Source organism: Bombyx mandarina, chromosome 05 (assembly GCF_030267445.1).
Source record: "Bombyx mandarina strain Sakado chromosome 05, ASM3026744v2".
In the NCBI taxonomy this organism is placed as follows: domain Eukaryota; kingdom Metazoa; phylum Arthropoda; class Insecta; order Lepidoptera; family Bombycidae; genus Bombyx; species Bombyx mandarina.
In genome coordinates, this window is record NC_143212.1 from 2,819,080 (window position 1) to 2,846,063 (window position 26,984).

Sequence of the window (26,984 nt, forward strand, 5' to 3'; positions counted from 1 at the left end):
TTATTAATCAATCAACATTCAATTCCTACCAACCATGGATCTATGGTAATATGGTAAGAATTCTAACTATTACCACATTGAAATTCGAATTATTTCATATAATGTAAAAGCTCCTTTATATCACGTACAAAAACCTTTTATAATAGAAAGTAAAATTAATTATGGAACTAAATTAAGGTTGTTTTTGGTATTTTAGTTCAAATAATAATTCTTAGTTAAAGAGAAATTAAAACATCATTAGATTAAGAGAACAATTTTCATTTCATTACACCTCGAGCAAAAAAATAATGAAAATTCTTTTAAGGATTTCAAAATTAACCTTTGTAAACTAGAAATAAGTAGGACATTCTCCCACCCTCTCTCTTTCTCTCCCTCCCTCCCTTATTCATTCTATCTATGGTATAGCTAGATATGTTCTAATAAAAGTATTTAAATGAATATGTTGTTGTATTGATTATATACTATTCTATACTAGTAGCTAGTATTAGCTAGTATTCGCGGCTAGTATAGAATAGTATATCAGAGGAGGATAGTATATCTGATAAAATTGGAATTTTGTAACCGTAATTAACGAAATACAGGTGTCCCGTAGCTGCGTGTCTAAGTAGTATCGGATTCCGTGATAAACTAGTCGGGAATATTTTTATTATCTTAACGAGCACAAGACCGTATTATACCGACGGATGAGAAATGTTTTTTTTTTATATTTTTTTTTTATATTGCTTAGATGATTGGACGAGCTCTCAGCCGCCCTGGTGTTAAGTGATTACCGGAGTCCATAAACATCTAAAACGTAAATGCGCCACCCACCTTGTGATATAAGTTCCAAGGTCTCAGTAGAGTTACAACGGCTGCGCCACCCTTCAAACCGAAACGCATTACTGCATCACGGCAGACATAAGCAGGGTGGTTGTACCTACCCGTGCGGACTCACAAGACGCCCTACCAACCAACCAATAAACATTTACTGATTGGCTACACTGTTGTCGCTAGGAACAGGAACTATTTTTATCTCAATACCATCACTATATGATGACATTCGAGTCATAACAACGAAGTACTTTATTTGAGATTTGTAGTCACAGCGCAACTTATACGTGATAAAGGAATAATAGAGAGTTGTTACAACCATATTTAATTGCCCGTATTTTTGCGGTTTCTGTTCCTACGAATTCCTACGAGAAAACAAGTTGATCTATACCTACTTCGAATAATAAATACCTTAGACAAGATATAACCTTGGCCGGCTATCAAACGCCTGTAGCATAACAGACACGATCTAAGTTAATGTTTGACTGAATATTACATTGTTAGAAAAAAATTCTCCGAACGTAATCATTAGATATCATAAAGGTCATTAATACCAAAAAGATTGGACGCTTGCGACTGGTATGACGCGTGGTACGTACGGATGAGGTTAGAGTACGCAAAAGCTTTTTGGAAGGCTGGCTGGAGGGCTACAGAAGTAAAGGCAGGTCCAAGCTTAGTGATAACGAATATATTGGACTGGAGAGATTTACTTGATCATACGTTTCGATAGATAAAACTAAAAAGCGTTAAACTACCAAGATCCCCTCATTCAACATGTCTTGAGCAGTCACCTTCGTGCCTGTCAAAACTAGTGGAAACATGATCGAGCGAATTGATAAGTCGAACTGACCAAATATTATAAGGGCGGTGCGTTTGTTTCGTACCCCTCAATTATCACAATAGTATTGGAAAAGGCGAACGGCTTACGGCAGGCGAATCCATCCCCTAGGAGGCGGTCGGCGCATGCGCGGCGCCACGACACCCGCCGCAGTACAACTCCAAGACTCGTAGTCAGCGCACGTAGCAACGCCTACGAACCCGTAGCGGCGCCGTAGCTCGTAGCACCCTCTAATGACTTACAACACTTCAAGTGCTAAAGTGATTTGAAAGTGAACATTACAGTGTAGGTAATAAAGGGAGGCAACGACATTTTGTGCTTTTCCGTTTGGGATAAGTTTCGATGAAGTAATAATAATATAAGGAACACGAATAACGGCCGTAACAAAGTTCCCTTTGTTTGTTGTGTGGCTCTGTTTGCTTCGGGATTTTCGGCGAATTTAAGTAATTTCGTAACAAGGTAAGTTGGATATTCGATGTTAAATCTCTCATTGTTGATTAACGCGAACGTTTGATTCGTTGTAATCGAACAAGGCGACCGGAGTTCGATTACAGTTTGTTACGAAAAGCATTGGTAACAAACAACTTTGTTTATTTAATATCATTATTATTAACATTGAAACTGCTGCAAATAGCTTAGGTAGGTTTTATGAATTGTTATCAAAGTATATACCTTCAATTCGAGAAACATCTGATGCGACAAACATCTTTGAGACAGGTACATACAAGCAGTAAGTGGTAAATGACTGAGCAATGAGTTAGAACAATAATTGGAAGATTGAAAAAAAAAACCTATAGAAATTTAATTGTATGTATGCAGTACACAATATAATTATAAGCAAACTAGCTGTACCCGTCCGCTTCGCTGGGCATTTAAAATTAACATTATTATAATATTTATTGTCATTATTATTAGGGAGTCCAACACTCATATAAATATTAGCCTATCCAATAAGTACATGTATGTATTTTCTACATGGATACCAAGTTTCAAGTCAATCGGATGCATGGTTCAGTAGTTATAACGGAACATCCGTAAAAACCACTGCGGATTTATATATTAGTATTGATGTTCAAGAAAATTCATTGAATGTTCTGTTTTGAATATTACTAAACTTATTTAGAGATATTTGCAGAACTCTTTTATCACTTTCGGATGATAAGCAACACATTTTAATAAAAATAAAAGTTCTGAAGCATTGTGTAACGCCCTGTGCGTAACTGAACATCAGAGCGTGACGTCACAAGACTCAATTGAACATTGAAGGCGAACGAAAGAAGAAAACAAGAGCGTTTAGATTTTTTTGCTCTACTATTTTTATATTTAAAATTTAAGATTTGTTTTTGAACTAGCAGATTTCATTGAGGCAAAGAAACTTCAGAGTGTACTGATCATGTGCTTAACTCTTATTAGTCATACGTACGTACGTAATATGGAGAGTATTCGCGAATTTTGCAACGAAAACGAACGAAGGGATATCTAGATAGAGCGTTAACAAGTAAATAACCCTTTTTTTCTTGTTATTGCTTAGATGGGTGGACGAGCCCACAGCCCACCTGGTGTTAACTGGTTACTGGAGTCCATAGACATCTACAACGTAAATGCCGCCACCCACATTGAGATATAAGTTCTAAGGTCTCAAGTATAGTTACAACGGCTGCCCCACCTTTCAAACCGAAACGCATTACTGCTTCACGGTAGAAATAGGCAGGGTGGTGGACCCGCGCGGTCTCCTAAGAGATTCACCTATTTAAAATATTACGATAACTAAATTTTGCGTAAAAAATCGTAGTTTCTCATCTTTCGAACACGAATCATGCTTAGTGCGATCCGTTAAGTAAATCAGATAGTAATCGGTGTGTTAGGGAAAAAATAAACAATGAATAATTAAAGTAAAAAGGGCTCATATAAAAAATAATTAAGTTTAGCGGCTGTACAATCAAAATATGGCAAGCACAGTTAAAAAGAAACTGAATATTTTCTTGTGCTTGTGGATGCGTTTACGACATGCCTGTTATTATTAATAATAAGTCTGTTCAATTGATTGTAATCGAATTAAATTGTTATTATTGAATACGTAATAAAATGTATTATTATAAATTTAGTCTACGATAATTGTGTAATTTGATAGAGAATTTTTTTTTCATACGTAAACCGAACAGATTTTTTTACATCTAGATGTAAAGGTAGCCGTTATTGTAATGCCAATGACATGCAAAATTTGAAACTGGTGATAAAATAATCAAGATATTAAGAATCATATCACATTCACACATATGGTTTAGTGATGGATTTTGCCCACAAGGGAATGGTGTGGTCAAGTGGAATACAAATTCAACTATATATAGGTATTTCCACTGTGGATCTCGTGAATCTAGAAGAGAATTAGACCAAATCTACAATTACATTTAGCAACAATCTATATCTATACTCTATACTAATATTATAAAGAGGAAAGATTTGTTTGTTTGTTTGTTTCGAATAGGCTCCGAAACTACTGGACCGATTTGAAAAATTATTTTCCCATTAGAAGCCGACATTGTCCCTGATGAACATAGGCTACTTTTTTTTTTTTTTTATATTTTTTTTTTGGTTTCATGTCTGTTTTAATGTTTCCGAAGCGAAGCGAGGGCGGGTCGCTAGTGATATCTATAAAGAGGAAATATTTGTTTGTTTGTATTAAATAGGCTCCGAAACTACTGAACCGATGTGAAAAATTCTTTCACTGTTTGTAAGCTACACTTTTCCCGAGTGACATAGGCTATAATCTTTTTTGAAAAAAATAGGAATCCTTACTAAAACTCTAATACTGTGTAAAAAATTTCCTAAAATATTTTTTACATCGCGTGCCCTGTGAAAACTATTGATGATAGAATAAAATAATGCACTACGACTTTGGAGAACACATTATTATTTAAAAAAGTGTGGTGACACCATATGTCTAACTATCATAGTTATGCCGCAATAAGTGTTCTTTTATTTAATAAAAATAAAACAATGTCAAATATCGTTGAAATTTTTGTTAAAGACCCGAGCGGAGCCGGAGCGGGCTGCTTGTAATATAATATTTTTTTATAAAACATTTATCGGTGTTTTTTCGATAGGACACCATGATCACACGTACAAGCTTACGCATACACTCAGATGAATCACATAGAAGATTAAGTAGGAAATAAAATATTCATAAAACAAGGGTGACATAGAATTCGTTCTCATCGCATCAGATGAGTCACACAGCGAAAGGACCCTAACGAATCCAATATGAGGTAAAGCGGGGGAAGCCTGTCCCCCATGGGAGCCGCTGATTTCTATAATTAGTTTGAACAGTCCCCACACTATGCAGCTGTTGGGGTGGATCTGGGAACACGCTCACGTCATTAATGCGGTCGTGGTGTGGATAAAAACGTTGTTGCTGTTGCGAATTTAATTCGCATGTAAAGAAAGAAAAACCTTTATTATTTTTAACACGTTTACTGGTGTTAGGACCTCTTGTGAGTCCGCACGGGTAGGTACCACCGCCCTGCCTATTTCGGTCTTGAAGCAGTAATGCGTTTCATTTTGAAGGGTGGGGCAGCCGTTGTAATTATACTTGAGACCTTAGAACTTATATGTCAAGGTGGGTGACGCATTTAGGTCGTAGATGTCTATGGGCTCCAGTAACCACTTAACACCAGGCGGGCTGTGAGCTCGTCCCCCCGTCTAAGCAATAAAAAAAAAGCAACATCAACTTTCCGACTGTCCATCTCCCGTGCAATTCGTTAACGATAATTCACATTAATTCTTTTAAGTCTGTTAAAACTACTATTATATCTTGCACAGCGCTTGATGAATGTGTTGCCCAAACATCGACGCAAGACAATTTACTAAGTTTGATTTGACTAAGTAATTTGATTCAAAGAGAGAACTTTGCCAGCGATTTAGAGTAAGTTTCGCCCTATCAATGGTATTGGATTTAGTTCACAAGTTTGTCAACTAATGACGATTCTTTAACAGAGCGAAGCCGTGCATCACGTACAGACAAAAGCTTTTTCTTTATAAAGCACATGATCAAGCTTCCGTTAAGTACCTTATTTATGTTTTTCTAAAAATTCCAAGAGATTTGTTTTATTAAATTGCTTTTCATGTGTATTCGAATCCTATTTGAATTTCGATCGAACCATAAATACCTCTTTGCCAACGAGATGCTGTATCATTCTAACTCTTTCCCAAAACTTAACTTCTTAAATATTTAAACAGTTGTTGGAATTACAGGGCCTACAAATACCTGTATAGGATGCATTATTTACCGACGTACATTACCATGAATTTTTCCAATTAGCTAAGACTTTGTGAAATTAAATAGTCGTATCTTCATATCTAACATAAGAGAAACAGTGACGTATTACCCAAAATATAGCGTCTAAATTAACATTATCTCGCTCAGCACTCAGCACACATTTTCATTACAATCACCGCGGTCACCGGCCTTTATAATCGTTTCAAAGCTTTGCAGCTGAAATAACACCGCCTTATAAGTCGGCAGCAAGGTCGGACGGTCCGTTGTCGCTCTCTTTAAATATTTAAAATAATAATTACAGGTTGATTAATTACAAGCGGATTTCGGACACTTATTTTTTATTTTCTTATTTATTGCGTAGATGAGTGAACAAGCTCACAGCCCACCTGGTGTTAAATGGTTACCGGAGCCCATAGACATCTACAACGTAAATGCGCCACCCACCTTGGGATATAAGTTTTAAGGTCTCAGTATAGTTACAACGGCTGCCCCGCCCTTCAAACCGAAACGCATTACTGCTTCACGGCAGAAATAGGCAGTGTGGTGGTACCTAGCCGTGCAGACTCACAAGAGGTCCTACCACCAGTAAACTTTACTTTGATATGTACCACTTTACTGTGATAACGTGATAGTTACATATGTTCTGTTTAAAATACCTTTTTTTTTAATCCATACCTAAGCTGATAGCCTTGAGAGGCGATTTCAGCGTAACCTTAACTAGTAGATGGTGAGCTCACGGGTCTTAAACCTGACGACGTTGCTAACACGAACCCTAGCAAGAGCCGTGCTTCGCAGAATCTACCACCGGATCGGAAACGCGACCCACTGAGAAGATCCGGCGTGAAACTCAGTGGGCTGTGTCTGTGGGTTAATTTACTCGCCGAGCCCTTTCCCACAAGCGACGGGTTCGACGAGAACGATGACCGGTGCTTGAGGTACCTAAAAGCATCGTTAGTGGATCGGGAGGATCCGAAATTACGTGTTAAAATACCGATATTTATATGAAGATATTATTAATTCATTGTGTCGCTGAAGGTACATTCACCTATAAAGTTCGGTTCAATGGGCATTGACGAATAGCAGCAGTTTATCTGGTTTCGTTGACTATAGGTGATAGCTAGGCAGCAAAATGGGGCACCGCTGCTATGGACAATGAGTTAAAAGTCTGTCTCGACCTTCAAACCGGAATGAATGTTATTTTTTATTGCTTAGATGGGTGGACGAGCTCACAGCCCACCTGGTGATAAGTGGTTACTGGAGCCCATAGACATCTACGACGCAAATGCGCCACCCACCTCGAAATATGAGTTCTAAGGTCTCAGTATAGTTACAACGGCTGCCCCACCCTTCAAACCGGAACGCATTATTGCTTCACGGCAGAAATAGGCAGGGTACCTACCCGTGCGGACTCACAAGAGGTCGTATCTTCAGTAATGACGCAAATTATAATTTTGCGGGTTTGATTTTTATTACACGATGTTATTCCTTCACCGTGGAAGTCAATCGTGAACACTTGTTGAGTACGTATTTTATTAGAAAAATTGGTACCCGCCTGGGATTCGAACACCGTTGCATCGCTTCAACACGAATGCACCGGACGTCTTTATCCTTTAGGCCAGGACGACTTCGATATCTTCGGAAATCGAAGGGATTGCAATGTTTACCGGTGTGGGATCCTAAAACGTCTGCCCTATCATCGAAATTGCGCCACTTAATACATTTTCACGTTCCTCTTTTTATTTTCAAAATTTATATTCGGCTGCGGCCTTTGTGGGATACAACGCATTGCTCGATGTGAGTAAACCATTATCTTAATAAATGGCACAAATCATTCGAAAAACACATTAAAAATTATATTCTAAAAAGGTATGAAATTCTACAAAATTTCAATTGCAAATTCATGTTGCAGGTGTAACTGCGTGTTAAGTATTACTAGACGATGACCGCGGTTTCCTTAGTTTTTTTTTTATAACGCCATCTTGTTTTGTCTTTAAAGCGGTTACTTGCCCTCAATTAAGAAAAATGTATTATTATTCGCCAATACATGTCGGGAAGATTTGCTTATTGAAAACACGAATAAAACAACATTTTCTGAAAATAAATCGTAGCTAGATCGATTTATCGCTCCCGAAATCCCCTGTAGGTATACTATAATTTTATGAAAATCGTTGAGTCGTTTCCGAGATTCAGACTATATATATATTAATATACAAGAATTGTTCGTTTAAAGGTATAAGATTAAATTACTAAATTTGTGAAAATCTCTTAATAAAATGAAACGACATTTCTCCCCTGTATTTAACACACGTCGTTGGACTTGTGCATACAAGTTCGAAAGGGGATTTAGTGAATCAATTCGTGGCAGGTCTACTGTGAAATTGAAAATGAAGATCTAATAAGTTTTACGTATCGCAATTTGTAGCTTCGACTGTTTATAGCTAGCGGGGAAATGCTTTCGGCGTGAGAGCGTAGGGATAGACTTCAATATTACATTATTATACGTATTCTCTCGGAATTAAAGACCATTATAATACATTTCAAATTGTGGTTGATCTAATAAACCATGTATCCCATGTTCAGTGCGACGATTTTTGGCTTTTTTTGTTAACTATCAATCTAAAATATAATTTACTGTTCAATAATTGAGACTGTAAGACAAATATAGAACTTTAAATTAATCATTATAAAAGCGATTTTATTTAAAAGGAATACTTATGTTTCTGCTTCATAGAAATGTAGATTACAACGACAGGATCTCGGTGCATCGTGGATTAATCCTTCCGAAAGTATTCTCACTTTATTCTCAGAACATACTGACGTCATACAACACCGTATTATGAGTAAACTTCGTTCTAATCATGTTATTGGAACAATCTTCGACGAACTAACAATTCTCATCGACGTTCACTCAAAGACCTCCCACTAAGATGGCAAATCCGAAAACGCACCTTCGCTAATGACCGAATTCCATGACCCAACTAAAATGTATAACAGTTTGGCGTGTAAGACCCGCTGTGCCGCCCGTCCAATCCACGAGCGATCGTCACAAGTTGATATCGAATTAATTCAACTCGATACCGTTCAAATATGACCTTTATGTTGTACTACGCAGAGTTTGATTTCATTATCATTCGAGCATATCGTTTCGTTGTGTAATACTGAATGATTGAACGCACGCAATTAAAACGTTATTCGCTACTTGTTAGATTATTGAATTCTGAATTCTGTTGTTGTTATGTTAAATATTGATTTAGTGCTGAATTAATTTTAATAGTTGAATAGTTTTAACGAGAGAACTCGGTTAAGTATGATAGATTCGATTATTGAGATAGTCGCTGACAGAAAGATGTAGAAGAAATATATTGGGTAATTGGGTCAAAGGAAGAAGTATTTGGGTAAATGAAATACGCTATCTCAATTTTCATACATACTACTTTAAGTTGAAGTTTTAAGTTACATACTTAGCCACTTCGAAGATTTTTATTTTTTTATTGCTTAGATGGGTGGACGAGCTCACAGCCCACCTGGTGTTAAGTGGTTATTGGAGCCCATAGACATCTACAACGTAAATGCGCCACCCACCTTGAAAAATATTTGTGATGCTCACGTTTCGCAAAATATTTGAAGATGATGCCACAATTAATACGGGTGCCTGTTTCTATGACCATCTGCCTATCTGACCATACTAACAATAGCGTTTCTTCCCAAATATAGAGAACGATATTTTTAATAGAATTGAAGTTTTCTTGCATTTGTTTTAATAAAATTGAAACCCGTAAAAAATTTTATTTGTCTTAAATTGCTACGATGTCTATTGGCTCGGGTAATTACTTAACATCAATTGGGTGTGAGCTCGTTCACTCACTTACACAACAACAAACAAAAAGATAACCGTAATAATGTATGAAATTAATTAAATTACAATACAATGCCGCATCATTTATACACTATATGGAATGTAATAGATAATATATTATGTAATGAATTATGTAAAATCTCTAAAAGAGAATGTACATATGTGTGTATGTACGCTCAACTAGAATTATGTTACATAGTTTCTGAATTCGGAATCGTCTTATGGCTTTTATGTTTTAATATCAAATTGAATTAATATAAAATTTTGTTGAGGGCGTAGCTCTAGTCTTTTATAAATGAACCATCACAAAGACAGACTTTTCATTTTTTAAATGCCTTTGAAGATTATTGTACCGTTTTAGGTATTGTTGTGCTAATGAAATTAATTAATTAATAAAAACTATCGGTTTATGAATATTAAAATCTAAATGAATTGGCGGTAATAAGGATTAGGAATTATGATTTTCCGTGAGTGATTTGGTCACAGTCAAAGGTTCCGGCGCTGTCGTATAAATGTCCTTAAATATTACGTGTACAATTCGCATTACGCGTAATCAAATATAAGCTTGATGTTGGCAGACTCTCAAGCGATCTTAAACATAAAATGATAAGGTCTATTAATTGTACTATTTTGGCCTAAAAACCCAAGCAAGCTAAAAAATAAATGACTATCGTAATTTTTGCTGGTTCTTACTATTCGAGTGTGTTGATAAAATAGAAAAATAATATTTTTAGTTAATTTCCTTTGCCTATCGAGGATCGCTGGTGTCTTGTTGTTTTCGGTAGAATTATCGACATTGAACATTCGTATTTTCGCCAACAGACATTCTTCTTCTCAGTCGTACACTCCTGGCGGAGCGGTCGTGGTTATGTATTGTCTTATTGCTTGGTGGCGGCTTTTGCGAGGCCTCTTCATCTCTCTCTATTTGTGGCCAACAGACATAACCATGAAAATTGGTATGAACGAGAGCGGATTTTCCTACCGGTTTGCCAGTAGCCTCAAAGCGTTTTAGGGCTTCGCCTTCGTTGGTGGAGAGCACACGTGGCACAGCTTTCCAAGATTTAATAACATCTGCTCTAGCAAGAGCAGTGCTTCGATGAAGCACTTCCGAATCGCGAGAAGATCCGGCGAGAAAATCAGTGGATCTTGTCTATGGGTTTATTTTCACGTCAAACTCTCCGATCGTCTTCTTTCGACGCGAAGTTGACCGGCGCTTGGAATGCTTGAAAGCATCGAGAGTGGATCGGGAAGATCCGAAATAACTTCCACGTGGGATGTCAATAAAAATACATTAATACAGATTAATAATGAATAACTATAATGCGCACATCCCTAGTTGCTAGCGATTAGCGATTCAATCGATATAGACAAGTATTTAATTGTGTTACTTATTATTTATTGCATAGTTAGGTGCGTCCACCTAACTATGCAATAAATAATAAGTAACACAGCTCACAGCCCACCTGGTGTTAAATGGTTACCGGAGCTCAATACATCTACAACGTAAATGCCGCCACCCACCTTGAGATATGAGTTCTAAGATCTCAGTATAGTTACAACGGCTGCCCCATTCTTCAAACAAAAACGCATTACTGCTTAGGCAGAAATAGGTCATGGTACCTACCCGTGCGGACTCACAAGAGGTCCTACCACCAGTAATTACGCAAATTATAATTTTGCGGGTTTGATTTTTATTACACGATGTTATTCCTTCATCGTGGAAGTCAATCGTGAACATGTTAAGTACGTATTTCATTAGAAAATTTGCTCGTCTTATCCTTTAGGCTACGACGACTTCAAAAAGCTAGTAAATAAGTTTATCGTTGGTTGTTCGCACATCATTAAACTGTACCCTAAACTGTGATAGTTTATATAGATAAGCTAATTATACCTCGATGATAATATCTATAACATTTTATCAGTTTCATCTGATCTTGACTCGTTTGGCCGCGCCCACTAAGCTCGACACTCGATACACACGAATAATATTGCCAATAATTTCTTTCATTCGAACACTCACGAAACTCATGTTATGTTCGTATAATTTCTCGAAAAAATGCCAATCTCTATACATGTCTATTTTCCTCCTCCTCCTTGCATCGATAATCCTCAGTGCTGAGGTGAGGGTCGTGGCCTCCTCTAATAACTTTCTCCTGCATCATCTTGCGCCATTCCTGCCTGTCCACGGCTGTGTGGATAGCAACGTCGACTGAGGTATTGAGAGTGGAGCGTATTTTAGCAGTTAGAAAATCATATGTTTTGGCTTTAATCGAGGCAAGTGGTATGTCTCAAGACGGGAACTTGAATTTACGTCTTGTAACTAAAAGGAGAAAGGCCTTACTGTCAATGAGACAGTGGATTGTTTTTTTTTAAATACCAAACGGGAATAATGCGAAGAGATCCCGAATAAACATGCCACGATTTACATTACAACGAAACGAGACATTTACCAGACAGACAGCGTTTTATCTAAAGATCACTGTGGTCATTTTCATAACAACGTAAATATTAAATTTCATTGCGTCAATCAATCAATCACCTTTTGATTTTAACCGATTGTAGCACTGTAAGACTAGGTACCCAGTCTATAAATTGGACTGGCTTGTATCAAATTTTGAAAGTAATAATATTTTTAGACTAAAAGACGTTCGTTAATTACAATGTCTAGACGACGACTACACGATCCATATAAATGGAGCGAGTGAGATATATTTAATAACGCATTTAAGATTTAATCTCGCATTTTTTAACTGTCTTTATATTATCTCCGATGTTTCGAACACTTCATAGTCTTCGTGGCCACGGACTAGAGAACGCAAGATTAAATCATAAAGTAATCTAAATTATGTAAAAAACTCGTGAAAACCGATGAAAATACAAGTTGATGACAGGGCCTTGAAACTGAGATACTTTAGACAAATATTTTTTTGTATAGAAACTAGCGACATCTTGTAGCGGATGCCCCTAAACTTATATGTTGTTAAAGTTAAAGCATTTAATTATTGTATAAGTAAAAACTGAAAATAAAACGTTAATAAATCATACAAGTCTTTATTTGTTAAAGAAATTGATTAAATTTTATCAATTTGTGGTTTCTGAAAAATTACAAAATCCTTCATTAAAAATAAAATATAGTGTAGGTAACTGTATGTTACTGCCATCTACAGGAGCAATGAGAAACTAATCGAAGCGAAGCCATCTAGTGGCCGGCGCCCGTAAACATTTTTCTTGATTGCTTTTGTTGCTTATTTATACTAATTTATGTGTATTAATTATCTATGGTTGGAGATGTCAATTCTACGGCTTAGGTTATAGGAGGGGAGATTTACGTCAAAGAAATACTCGCTTCAAAAGTTAGCAGGAGGAACTATATATACATCGGCGACGAGAATCGCTCGGATAAAGTATTTCACAGTTCCGGCGTGCGGTCATTAATAAAATTCTTCGTAAATATTGTATAGTGGCACCGGCAGTGTGTCCACACAATAGTCGGGTAGGTCGTTGACTTGCCTGCACGAACGGCCGATGTCCTATCGTGCCCTTTTCTGCATAAATAGGACCCGAACTATTAATCTTAGTGACTCAGCGGACCGCTAATGCAGTAGCGCATTACGTTACTTGAATACGTATCGAAAAACTAGTTAAGAGCGTTTTTTTTTTATTACTTAGATGGGTGGACGAGCTCACAGCCCACCTGGTATTAAGTGGTTAATGGAGCCCATAGACATCTACGACGTAAATGCGCCACCCACCTTGAGTTATAAGTTCTAAGGTCTCAAGTATAGTTACAACGGCTGCCCCACCCTTCAAACCGAAACGCATTACTGCTTCACGGCAGAAATAGGCAGGATGGTGGTACCTACCTGTGCGGACTCACAACAGGTCCTATCGCCAGTAAAATTTATTTGTTTATTGGTTATTTGTGTTTTTTTTTCTTCCTGATAGGCACTGCATAACGTAAATTCCACTGCCACTTTAAGGTTTTGTCAGTGATATAGCTAACGATTACTGGCCGATTTGCTGATGCCAGATATTTAAAATAAATCGAAATAATTTAATTCAAAACTTCGGAAACAATAAATGAGTCGTCTATTATCAAAGGTGACAATATGTATGTCGGGGGAGATACAGATGGAACGTTTTTTAAAAAGTGTGACGTCAGCATTGCTGACGTCAGCATTGCTGACGTCACGGTTATTGCTTTGTTGACGACAACTCATGTTTGGGTTTCCGAAACAAAACTTCACGAGAACTTCACAAGAACTTCGTATATTGCACGAGAAGCATAACAACGTTACAGAGATATCCGTACAGTACAACGGCTCGGACACGAATCAATCAGTGCTAGACAGCACGGCCGTATTTATGGGGCTTCGTACCCGTGAGCGTGTTGACACGTTTTAAACACGTGAGCGTGTTTACACGTTTTTCAAACACGTGAGCGGGTTTACACGTTTTTCAAACACGTTTTAAAGTATTGAAATTACAATAAAAGGAACTGTTTAACATTAATTTCTTATCACAGAGTAATTAGTTGATGATCAGTAGGTAAATAGTCATATTTGCGCCGACACGGCCATACTGACAGGCGGTGCGCGCTCTGCACCAGCCGCCCATGTATGGTGTATCACCAGAGAGTTCTTGGAGTCCATCTGAAACAATGGAATGTCTGTTTCTGAGATTGGTATCTGTGTACCTTTTTATGTTACTTTGAAAGTAACTTATTTTGTGTAGTTTTATATTGTGACGTACACTGTGGTACTATGTAGTGGACGTACACTGTGGTACTATGTAGTGGACGTACACTGTGGTACTATGTAGTGGACGTACACTGTGGTACTTATGTAGTGGACGTACACTGTGGTACTATGTAGTGGACGTACACTGTGGTACTATGTAGTGGACGTACACTGTGGTACTATGTAGTGGACGTACACTGTGGTACTTATGTAGTGGACGTACACTGTGGTACTTATGTAGTGGACGTACACTGTGGTACTATGTAGTGGACGTACACTGTGGTACTATGTAGTGGACGTACACTGTGGTACTATGTAGTGGACGTACACTGTGGTACTATGTAGTGGACGTACACTGTGGTACTTATGTAGTGGACGTACACTGTGGTACTTATGTAGTGGACGTACACTGTGGTACTTATGTAGTGGACGTACACTGTGGTACTATGTAGTGGACGTACACTGTGGTACTATGTAGTGGACGTACACTGTGGTACTTATGTAGTGGACGTACACTGTGGTACTTATGTAGTGGACGTACACTGTGGTACTTATGTAGTGGACGTACACTGTGGTACTTATGTAGTGGACGTACACTGTGGTACTTATGTAGTGGACGTACACTGTGGTACTTATGTAGTGGACGTACACTGTGGTACTTATGTAGTGGACGTACACTGTGGTACTTATGTAGTGGACGTACACTGTGGTACTTATGCAGTGGGCGTACACTGTGGTACTTATGTAGTGGGCGTACACTGTGGTACTTATGTAGTACAGAATAAAGATTGAGAAGCTTTATACAAAATTGTTATAAGTATAGGAATGCTGTACATGGGAGGTGAGCGATGATATTGAAGTGCTTGTAATGCTCCACGCTTACTCGCACGATTTATGTACTCGTAGATATATCGATACAAATGCTCCACGCATAATTGCACGATTTGATTTCTCGTAGATAGGATTGATGCTGTGGCGCTGAGCGGTCTCGAACGCCGTGGTCCACAGGGGCTCTAAAGGATTGTGAAGGTCGATGCTGTGGCCTGGGCCTTATATTTATGACCGTGGTCCACAGAGGCTCTGAAAATAAATAGCGTAATGAAGAGCTCACATGGGAATGATGCTGTGGTGCTGAGCGGTCTCGTACGCCGTGGTCCACAGGGGCTCTAAAGGATGTAGGTAGGACGATGCTGTGGCCTAGGCCTTATGTATTATGACCGTGGTCCACAGGGGCTCTGAAATTGGTTCAAGGAAGGAAAATAGGATAGGGGTAATGTACAGGCTTACTTTTAATGATGGTCGACCCGTCAACAAAGACAAAGGCCAACGGCTGGATCTTACTGCTGATGTTGATACTGACCTTCTCATAAATTGGTAAACATTTTAAGTAACTATCAGGATAGCAGTAAGAAATATAAATCGGCGCGCGGCGGGGATGGTTAAGCGGTAGTTTCCGTTATCACTCGTGTTCGATTGAACTCAGTTTAGTCAATAAAACTTTTTGAATAATAATTATTGAAACCCAACACACACAACTTTCACAATGACAGGGTAAACCGACAGTTTCGTGCCACATACCAACAGACTGACTGACTGCCAGAGACTCATTGACTCTGACGGACGGACCGTCTGATACGGACTGGATGACTGTCTGACACGGAACGCCACGACTCTGTCCACGTACCGCCATTTTATACTGTGGCGTTACGGAGTCTACCCTACATTTTGTGATATTTATCAAAACAGCATTTCATCATTTAAAATAATAGTCAAAATAACGTCTTAATATTACTAAAAGTCTTTAATCACGACACGGCCATTCTGACATGTCACACGTCCCTGTGTGACGCTCCTGCTAGAAAAATAACCTTCTGTAATATCAAACAGGTTTCGTCTCGGCCAATCCTGATTCATTCAAGATTGAGGATTGGGATTCTTTCATTACAAAACATAACGTTAGCTTTCAACAAGATCTTTAACCTGTGTGAGTAGATAATTTAATTACCCAATTATTAGCGACACACTATACAACTGAAAAATTTCATTAACGCTCAATAAGCATTAGAAACCAGAGTCATTACAAAACTAAGTAATGTGAGTAGTATTTCATCAGTATTCAGTATCAATCACAAACTGTCGTTACAATCACCTCCATCTAGTGAGAGTAACTCATGCCACCTATATCGAGTGACGATAACCTTGATACCTCCATCGAGCGACGCAAATAAGTGGGACCTCCATCCGGCACCCAACTTCAACATAAAACACACGCTCGATTTAGGTGATGTGTTCAATTACCAGTTTTATAAATGACACCGAATACTTATCTTTACTAATCACACAAAATAGGACAACAAAAATCCTTACTTTAATCAGTTAGTTGTATCGTGGTCTTTTGACTCTACATCTTCTAAATCACTAGTTTCAACAAAATCGTATTTAGGGATTGCACTACATTTTGATGAATTAAGCACACACACATAGTAAAAGCTTAGAAAATTCTCAAGTATACGGAAATAATTGATCACAATAAACTTCTAGAGCAAATTAAAGAGCGGAGGATGATCAGAGCCTTGTACCACCGTCGTTTATTCATTCAACCATTTAATTAAGCATAATTAAATTATCGAAACTTCACATAAGCCTCTCTATCGCCACGGCTCTCCCGCCGACCAGCAATCGCAATTGCCCTCATGATGCGCATCCACAGCGTGAATCGCCCGTGTGCATCACCCCCTGACTACACACGATGGTATTTACAGACCCCGACCTCCGTCAGAGCCAAACGCGCACCGCGCACCCACGGACTACTTGAGTTGCCTCAAGAGACATCGATTTCTACCGGGCTATGACTACGTAATAGCTACTAGTACGGTCGAACACAATACGGCCGATAGAGTCTTACTAGAGTTTCCAGCACAACTTAGGCTCACTCATCTTCAATAGGATCATTGTCAACATCAACTTCGACTGGTACATGACCTACTGATATCCTCCTCAACCTATCGTGTGCATATTTGTACGAACGCTTACCGGAAAATTTTAAATTTTCGCCTTTGTTTGATTAAATCGCGCCTTATCATAATCTTTTGTTCTCATACGCTATCTCGCGAATTTCGTCAATATCAATTTCAGTCTACATCGCTACACATCAACGACGGTCTTGCAACCTTGCCGATTAAAAGCTCGAGTGGCGATGCTTTCGTTACACGACTCATCGTGCAATTAATAGCTAGCTGAACCTCACCTACAACATCTTGCCACGATCTGGTATCGCTAGTCTACCGCTGTTAACATTGCTTTTAGGACACTCATAACGCGCTCTACCTGTCCATTAGTACGAGGGGAACCGGTTGCTCTCTGGTCTCGTCAAGGTTAATCTCTTGTTTTCAGTATCATTTAAAGTAAAAAGCTTTTTGGGGTATGGCACGCGAATTATTAAAAGCTCAAGAGGGCTCACCCTTTTTATACGTTGGATAGAACAATTTAAAAAATATGTGCTTCTAGCACTTCTTGTCAAGAACATGTCAAGAACAATTCCATGAGCTAATTGCGAGCTTGGTCAGCAATAACGCAACGTGGGCTTCGAATAAGGACACACTAGATTTAAGTGCTTATTTCGCTGAATGCTCAATCTCACTGAACCGATTAAAACAACTATCGGGTAGTACATGACATTAAAATGGTTAAGCAATAAATCATCGCAAAGGATTTGTTCCGTACAGTTTTGGTCAAAACAACAGACCCTTTATGAGAACCATCGCATAAAATTCCTGAATTATGAAGCTACTACTAATAGATTTCTCGACAAGAGAACATTCGGCATCAGATTCCAAATAAAAGTAAAACGACTCACCAGATTTTTCTCATTTACCAAAACACCCGATGTTACGCAGCTACCGGCACGTCGCTCTGCTGCTGCGTTGCTCGCGGCCGTCGATGACATCGCGCCATCAATTTGCCTCGGCGGCAACTCGTGGCAATGTTTTTGCTTAGATGGGTGGACTATGAACGAGCTCATAGCCCACCTGGTGCTATGTAGTTATTGGACCCACATATATCCACAACGCAAACGCGTCATCCACCCCGAGATACAAGTTTCAAGGTCTCAGCATAGCTACAACCGCTGCCCCACCATTCAAACCGAAATACACCACTGCTTCACGGCAGAAATAGGCAGGGTGACGGTACCCGTGCGGTCGATGGCACTATACGGATCACCCGTCTGGTGCCACGTCCTTACCCACTAGAACGTCGCTGCGCTGCGACGGCGGCAGCGCGCGATCGCGGTCAGAGTCATTCAAGGATACCTCACAGTCTCCTACGAGGCGGCGCGCCCTAGCGCAAGTGCAGCCGGAGCGCGAGGGCTCCAAACTCGGCAGTCCGTGCTGGAGGCGTAGTCTCGTCATTTGGCGGACCCGTCGGCCGGCCTCCGTACCGTCGAGGCGATCTGCCCGGTTCTCGCAGACTGGGTGGGCTGCGACCGCAGAAGTCTCACCTCTGGCTACCTGTGCAGACTCACAAGACATCTTACCACCAGCCACCACGCAAATTACAATTTTGCGGGTTCCACCTCTACTACACGATGTTACTCCCACACTGCGGAAGCCAACCGCGAACACTTGTCAAGCACGCACAAGCACACACTTCACCCGAAAAACTGGCATCCGCCTGCGGGACCCGAACACCGCCGCATCGTCAGACACGAACGCACCGGACGGTGTATCTTACAGGTCACGACGACTTCAAATGTGTCAATTTTCTTCCCCACGAAAAATTGCTTGCTTTCTTGTTTGCTTGCTTGTCGTCATGACAGATCCATTATTGTGATCGAACTTCCACTTGAGACTTGCACTTGCCTTAATTTCTTGCAACAGCTTGTTTCGTGTCCTATTTCCGCTAGTAAATGCCATGTGATAAAGTTTCTTCGTGGCTCAGATCTTCCATCGAGGTAGCAGACGCTATTACACGACTTGCGTATGCTGCATTCACGCTTTTGTGGCTTACCATTGCTTAAATTGATAAGCGTCGCAGCAAGAATTTTGCATAACGAGCGAGAAATAAGTCGCAAATGCCTCCATGTGACACTTACGTATGAAATCCGCGACAATCATGATAAGGCACCGCCTTTCAGGGCCCCACTAAAGACTACAATGAGCCGTGCACCATCCAGTAGACGTTCATCGAGGTACATATCAATCGTAGCGCACCAAGCACATGGATCGGAATCTGTCTGTTCCCGAAGAATTTCTGACCCGTGATCTCAGATACCGTTACTGGTATTCTCATCTGCATCATGTTTTTCCGCTGTACTTCGAACATGTTCAAACACGTCACGCCAGTGAGAGTAGAGTCCTGATCCTTCACTTCTGATGTCGGGGGAGATACAGATGGAACGTTTTTTAAAAAGTGTGACGTCAGCATTGCTGACGTCACGGTTATTGCTTTGTTGACGACAACTCATGTTTGGGTTTCCGAAACAAAACTTCACGAGAACTTCACAAGAACTTCGTATATTGCACGAGAAGCATAACAACGTTACAGAGATATCCGTACAGTACAACGGCTCGGACACGAATCAATCAGTGCTAGACAGCACGGCCGTATTTATGGGGCTTCGTACCCGTGAGCGTGTTGACACGTTTTAAACACGTGAGCGTGTTTACACGTTTTTCAAACACGTGAGCGGGTTTACACGTTTTTCAAACACGTTTTAAAGTATTGAAATTACAATAAAAGGAACTGTTTAACATTAATTTCTTATCACAGAGTAATTAGTTGATGATCAGTAGGTAAATAGTCATATTTGCGCCGACATGTACATTTGGACAAAAAAAAATTATTGATATGTCAATACAGATTGATTTGAATATAATCGTCTCCTTCAAAGAATACGGTTCAAAACCTGCATTAAATAAAGGTTAATAGTTAACCTGTTATTTATCTAAGATGTCGTTCCGAAGAGTTTTGTGACTGCCAATGGAATACAAAGTCAATAATTCGTTTTTCTGATTTACCAATCATTGTTCAAAAGTCAGATTGCCGGCTTTGATAATAGTCGACTCAAATGCGAGATTATACCGTAAAAGTAGTTTTGTAAATGTAATTAAGCTTCGAAAGCACTTGAAAATCACAGAAGGAACAAAATCTTTTTTAATAAGCATATAAATAAATTTTAATTAGTAGTCTAGAATGCCTACTAGACATGTCCTATTTCAAAAGAGATCTGAAGAGAGTTCGTTCGAAGCTCTCAGCGGTAAACTTTGCTCCTGACATTGCCATGTCCAAGAACTTGAGTAAAAACTTGTGTGCAGCTAAATACGTGCATAGAAATATTTACCTATTGTACATATTATGAAATGATTTTGGTACTGTCGTAATACTAATTTCTATTTTGTTTTGTTTCAGGTAAGACAATAGATCCAATTTTTTAAATTAACATAAGGTTACTTGGAGGTAGTATCGTCAGCTACTGTCTGCGGGCTATAAGAGCATCACCTCGTCTCTTCCCTTGGGCGTCGTGAAAAGAACTAAGGAATTGACCGGAGAATGTGCAACATCGTTTTCTTACATTAGAATATTCTATTCGCTACCCGGCATATATTGGTGGTAGGACAATCCGCAAGGCTGGGTATTACTGACCTGCCTATTTGTGTCGCGACAGAATCGCCTTCTTTTTGAAAAAAAGTAAGACGCTTTGAAACGCAAATAAGTGTTTGACCCCATGTCTCAAGGCAGCAGCGCTCATGTTGAGAATTCATGTTTCTGTTGCGTTTGTCATATTATTAATTTTTGCTTTTGTTCGTGATATATGCACATTCGACTAATTTTGCAGAATCTATTGCCACATCAGAGAAGGTAATTCTCATACACCAATAAAAAAAGGTGGCGCGCGAGTAATTCAAAGAAAAAAAAAACGTATTTTATGTTTTATCGAAAATCAAAACGCAGTAATGTTCATATTGCACTGTTATTAAAAAAAAAGTCGCAAAAAAAATAATAGTTTTTGACTCAAACAAATGACTGACAATCATTTATAAGTCACCTATATATTAATACAGGAAGCAAAAACTTTGTACCCTTCTTACAAAAATTGCGCTAACGGAGGAGTATGAAATTTCCCACAGTTATAGAAAATATAGAGAAGGAGTGCAGAATGGCAATATTTTATTATTATTATGCATAAAAATATATTGAATCAATACAAAAAAAACATTACACACACTATCCTGTATTTGACACACAACACGCATATAAACTTTTTTGCTTATTGTTAAAGTCTGTTGTCAAATTGAGAATAGATTAATATTGTTTGTTTTTTATATTATTTGTCTCTAGCGTAAAGTCAATGACAATAGAACCGCAATAATGTTCAAACATATAATTTAAATTAATAATTATAGTCGAATTTCGACTACACGGCGACCACTGGTTACATTAAAAACATATTTCTTTTTGTGATTCGTCACCAACCTGACATTAAGCCCGGAGAATAAATAACGCGTCATCGGAGATCCCCAAAGCCTCCGGTTTCATACGAAACATGTTCGTACTCACAGCGACGGTAATGTAACCGGATTTCCGAGCCGTAATAGAAAAAAGGCGAAGCGACTTTCCCAACGAGATCTCCAACATACAATTTTATTCATCGCAGAACAAGCCAGATGTATTCAGCAAAGCAACGTACATGTAAATGTTAATGAGATTTTAGAAATGAGATTCTCACCGGCTAGCCGAAAGGGGTGCTGTATCTTTTCCACAATCAGCAGCTTAAAGAACCCGACGTTATACAGGGTGTGTTACAACCGTTCCGTAATTTACGAAACATTGAAACGCACTAGCGTAATTAATTCTACTTAACAAATAAATTCTAAACGAAAAATTAAAAAAAATATAGAAAAATTACGTTTTAATTGTCATCATCATCATCATCAGCCTTTATCTGCCCACGGCTGGACATAGGCCTTCCCCAATGCCTTCCACTGAATGCGGTCTTCCGCCTTCCGCATCCAACGACTTCCCGCCGTGCGCACTAAGTCGTCAGTCCACCTGGTTGGAGGACGCCCCGCGCTCCTGGTACCCATCATTTTAATTGTGATACTACTTAAAAATCGTTACCGAATCATATTCGATCATAATTCTAATAGTGTTATTATATTCAATGTATATTCATAGTAAAATTGGTCGAGGCGCCGGATTTAATTTCGCGGGACCTCTGGCCATCTGCGTTTCGGTTATATCGCGTGTTATTTAAATACTAAAAATAATTAAAACTACAAATATTTGTGTTGAGATTAGGAAATGCATATTGTTTTCCGTACACACTAGGGCTGTCGCTTATTCCCGTTTCGCCATCGGTAATCGACTCTACACCCTGTATATTATTCTAATCCAAACTTAACTTGGACAAGTACATATTTAAATATTTCCCCCCCTAATGACTGTGTCGTGGTCGGTAATGTGTGGCATATTCGTGTGATAACTACCGTTGTCATTAACTACGACTTCTGCAACACATTGTATCTAGATGTCATATCGCCCATTAGAATCACACAAAAAAACCTTATTTCCATAAAATCAGCATCCAAGCTCCAATTAAGCAAATAATTCAGTTCACAAATCACTAAGACTCAGTTGATCTCTATCAGTCGGTAATAAAGCCTGCTACAATGTCTCCCGATTTCCGTGTTTCTTCGTTTTCCTCTCCTATCCTCCCACCCGCACCTTATTTATTATTTTTATCTGACATTATGGATACGCGATCCGGCTCAGGGCGCCACAACAAACTTGTTTCCGCGTAAAAGATTTATTTCAATGACGCCTGTCTATCAAAGTGGCCTGGCTGTCAATCTAATGTTTAGTCTATACTATCTATACTAATATTATAAAGAGGAAAGATTTGTTTGTTTGTTTGTTTCGAATAGGCTCCGAAACTACTGGACCGATTTGAAAAATTATTTTTCCATTAGAAGCCGACATTGTCCCTGATGAACATAGGCTACTTTTTTTATTTATTTCTTTATTTTTATTTTTTTGTTTCATGTGTGTTTTAATGTTTCCGAAGCGAAGCGAGGGCGGGTCGCTAGTAATTAATATAGGTATAACGTGTTTTATACAGTACCAGCCGTACTCGCCCGCTTCGCTGCGCATTTAAAATTAACATTATTATTTATTGTCATTATTATTAGGGAGTCCAACACTCATATAAATATTAGCCTAACCATTAAGCACGTGTATTTTCTACGTGGATACCATGTTTCAAGTCAATCGGATGCATGGTTCAGTAGTTATAACGGAACATCCGTAAAACCACTGTAGATTTATGTATTAGTATAGATCCATTCCATGTCAGAATATAAAAACAATATAAAAAACAACGTCCTACAAAGACGAGTGTTAATAGAGTGGTCGGGCCAAACTAGGCTCCTTGATAACGCAAACAGAGAGCTACTTAATGCAAATCACCCCCGGAATCCTGTTTAGTTACGTAATCTTTTGAATAGCATTCTTTATTAAAAAAAAAAGCTATAAGTTTAGTAATATAAAAAAATTCAAAATACAAATTGAAATGAAATCGTGTTCACTTTATCCCGAATCATTTCTACGATCGAATATATAGTTATTTAGCGTACGATTTACTCGCACAATTACATTTATTTTACTGAGACGTGTATAATATATTATAATGATATTTTTCTTTTTAGTGTCCTTGCTAAATTGCGTGGATTTTATCATTCATTGTACATGCTATAAAGTACGTATCATACTTAATCTATTTGATGACAATTACATGGTGCTATGATGTAACGAATGTATTCTTCGTATGAATTGGCACTAGTTAAACAATCGATAAAGAAAACTGAACTTTATAATCAATGAAGATATTCTAAAAAAATATATATAATAATATGTAGTTTAAAAACTAAAAAAAAACATCACGGTCAAATACCAATTAATTTCATGTTTCTTTTATGAAAACTGGTTAGGAAAATAGGACGGAAGTTATAAAATTATTATATTGGCATCAGTCCTTAATGCGTGTCCAATTTTTCAAGTCAATCGAACGTCTTTAAGTCGGTAAAAATGACGTATACAAAGATCACGTTACATACAAACAGATAATAATACATCGAGCTTACATAAGCGTGTTGAAAAAAAGCGACTGCGTGCTTTTTTTTGTAGTCTTTGTAATGAGTGGGACTAGTCTAGACTAGTACAAAAAAATGTTAAATCACTGGAAGGAGTTGGCACCTCATTAAGAAACGCAAATGGAACTTGATTAAACAAGAACATAATTAACATTAATAATGGTCCTCACTAGCCGGTTTTTTTTCCTACCTATGCTGCTAGCCTTAAGAGGCTATTTCAGCTTCACCCTAGCGTGTAGGTGAGCTCTCGGTGCTCAAACCGGAGTGTTGCTAACGCTGACCCTAGCATGAGCAGTGCTTCACAGAATTTACCACCGGATAGGAAACGCGACCCACTGAGAAGATTCGGCGAGAAACTGAGTGGGCTGTGTCTATGGGTTAATTTACTCGTCGAGCCCTTCGTCGCAAGCGACGGGTTCGTCGAGGACGGTGACCGGTACTTGAGGTACCTAAAAGCACCGTTAATGCAGTGTGTTAGTGTAAAGATTAGGTGATTTGACGAAGGCATTAAACAATGTGGACCTGCGTTCATTCGTGTGAGTACTTGTCTACTCGCTACACTTCTTTATTCAAACGTAGACCTAATTCATCAATTCTAAATTGGCCAATCAACCTATAGAAAACAAACACATAAAGCAATATAAATTACTAGCTTTTGCCCGTGACTCCGTCCGCGTGGAATAGTTACTTTGGCATAATGCTAAATTTCACTCCCACTTCATTTACGTAGAAAGTGAAAATATTTTTGAATCATGGAATGTTAAGGAGCTATTTAAACCCCTATTTTGAAACATTCTTTTTTGGTACTCCACTTGTATTGGTCTTACCGTGATGCTTATAGCCTATTATAGCCTTCCTCAATAAATGGGCTATCTAACCCTGAAAGAATTTTTCAAATCGGACCAGTAGTTCCTGAGATTAGCGCGTTCAAACAAACAAACTCTTCAGCTTTATTAGTGTAGATTATTAACGTTTATGAACATAATGAAGCTAGTATTATTAATCTCCTATAGCGTAAATAGTTATGTAAACAGCGCGCTATGAACTTAACAAAAATATACCTCAAGGGTATTTAATGAAAACATATCACAAAAAAGTTTCGTAATAAATAACTACAAAATAAAAAGACCCATAAAGAATCACCTTAATCCCTAGAAAACTTCTTTTAGTTTGCGAAACTAATAATTTCAAGCTTAATCCCTTCGAGATTGAAAAAAAATCCTTCAGAAAATTGTAAAGCATAAAATACATTGCCTTTGGTATAAGTCCATTCCTGCACTCTCCTGAGATGCCACGTCGTTGGAGAAATGTCTTAACTTTTACAATAAATCAATTTATTTTCCCATAAATATTATAGCGTTCCGTAGCAAAGGAAACCCTTAAAATTTCGTCTTGTATAACAAATGACTTTTCTCCGATATTTTTACTATTGACATTTGAAAAAAAAAGCGTTTTCAAACGGCATTCAAATTAACATGGAACATACAAAAAATATAAACTTTTAATACGCCAATACGTTTGCCTATTTGACAACTCAGCTTTGTCTTCATTGTTTTTGCTTATGAAATATACGTGTAATATTTTTTTTCTTTTTTGTAAATGACTAATGATAATAGTAATTACGCTTCTAGACTCTTAAGCGCGTTTGAAATCAGCAAACGATGATCAGTCATTATGTCGAATGAATCTGAATCGCTTGCTCGAAGCTGACCGCGCCCTTGCTTTTTAGGTGACGTGACGTGAAGTATTAGTTAACTAGTGCTCACGGTTAGGAGCTCAACAAAATAGACAAAACTATGAATTAATAATAGAGGCGAAACCGCTTAAGAAGAGCTGCTCTTGAGTATGACAATGAGAATCAAAAACTGCTCTTAAAAGAAGCGGCCAACATCTCTCGGCATTAGAGACATAATAAGATCGACTTTTCACAAAAAGTATTTGTTATTGTTTAGACGGATGAGCGAACTCCCAGCTCACCTGTAGTTAAGTGGTTACTGTAGCCCATAGACATCAACAACAATCATGCCGCCACTCACCTTGAGACAAGATTTGTGGGTCTCAGTTTTATAGCAAAACGGCTGGCCCCGTCCTAAAACCGCCATAAAACATGTGGTTTGTTCGTTTAGTTGTTGGATTTTCTCTAACCTTTGCATCATAATTGGACTGGCAAAGAGAATAATTATTGCAGCAAAATCAATAAATACAATTTGATATAATGGACTTTCTCACGGTATGCCTAAGGTTTTCTTTCACTTGAAACGACTGAATTTTCTCATAACGAAACGCAAATATGATAGGCACTCTTTGCGTAAAGTAA

General features: G+C 38.4%; 1 protein-coding gene across 11 annotated transcripts in view; it reads left to right on the forward strand.

Moving 5' to 3' along the window:
- Nucleotides 1-26,984, forward strand: part of LOC114244033 (uncharacterized) — a 178,886-nt gene that overhangs the window by 72,781 nt on the left and 79,121 nt on the right. Inside the window, exon 1 of one of the 11 annotated variants that reach the window (XM_089727273.1) lies at nucleotides 1,480-2,107. The exons of 9 other annotated variants lie outside the window; for them this stretch is intronic. The gene's annotated coding sequence lies outside the window, so the exon portion shown is untranslated. Of the gene's footprint in view, nucleotides 1-1,479; nucleotides 2,108-26,984 lie in introns of those variants that run through there. One more of the 11 variants, XM_089727281.1, reaches the window with a different exon arrangement.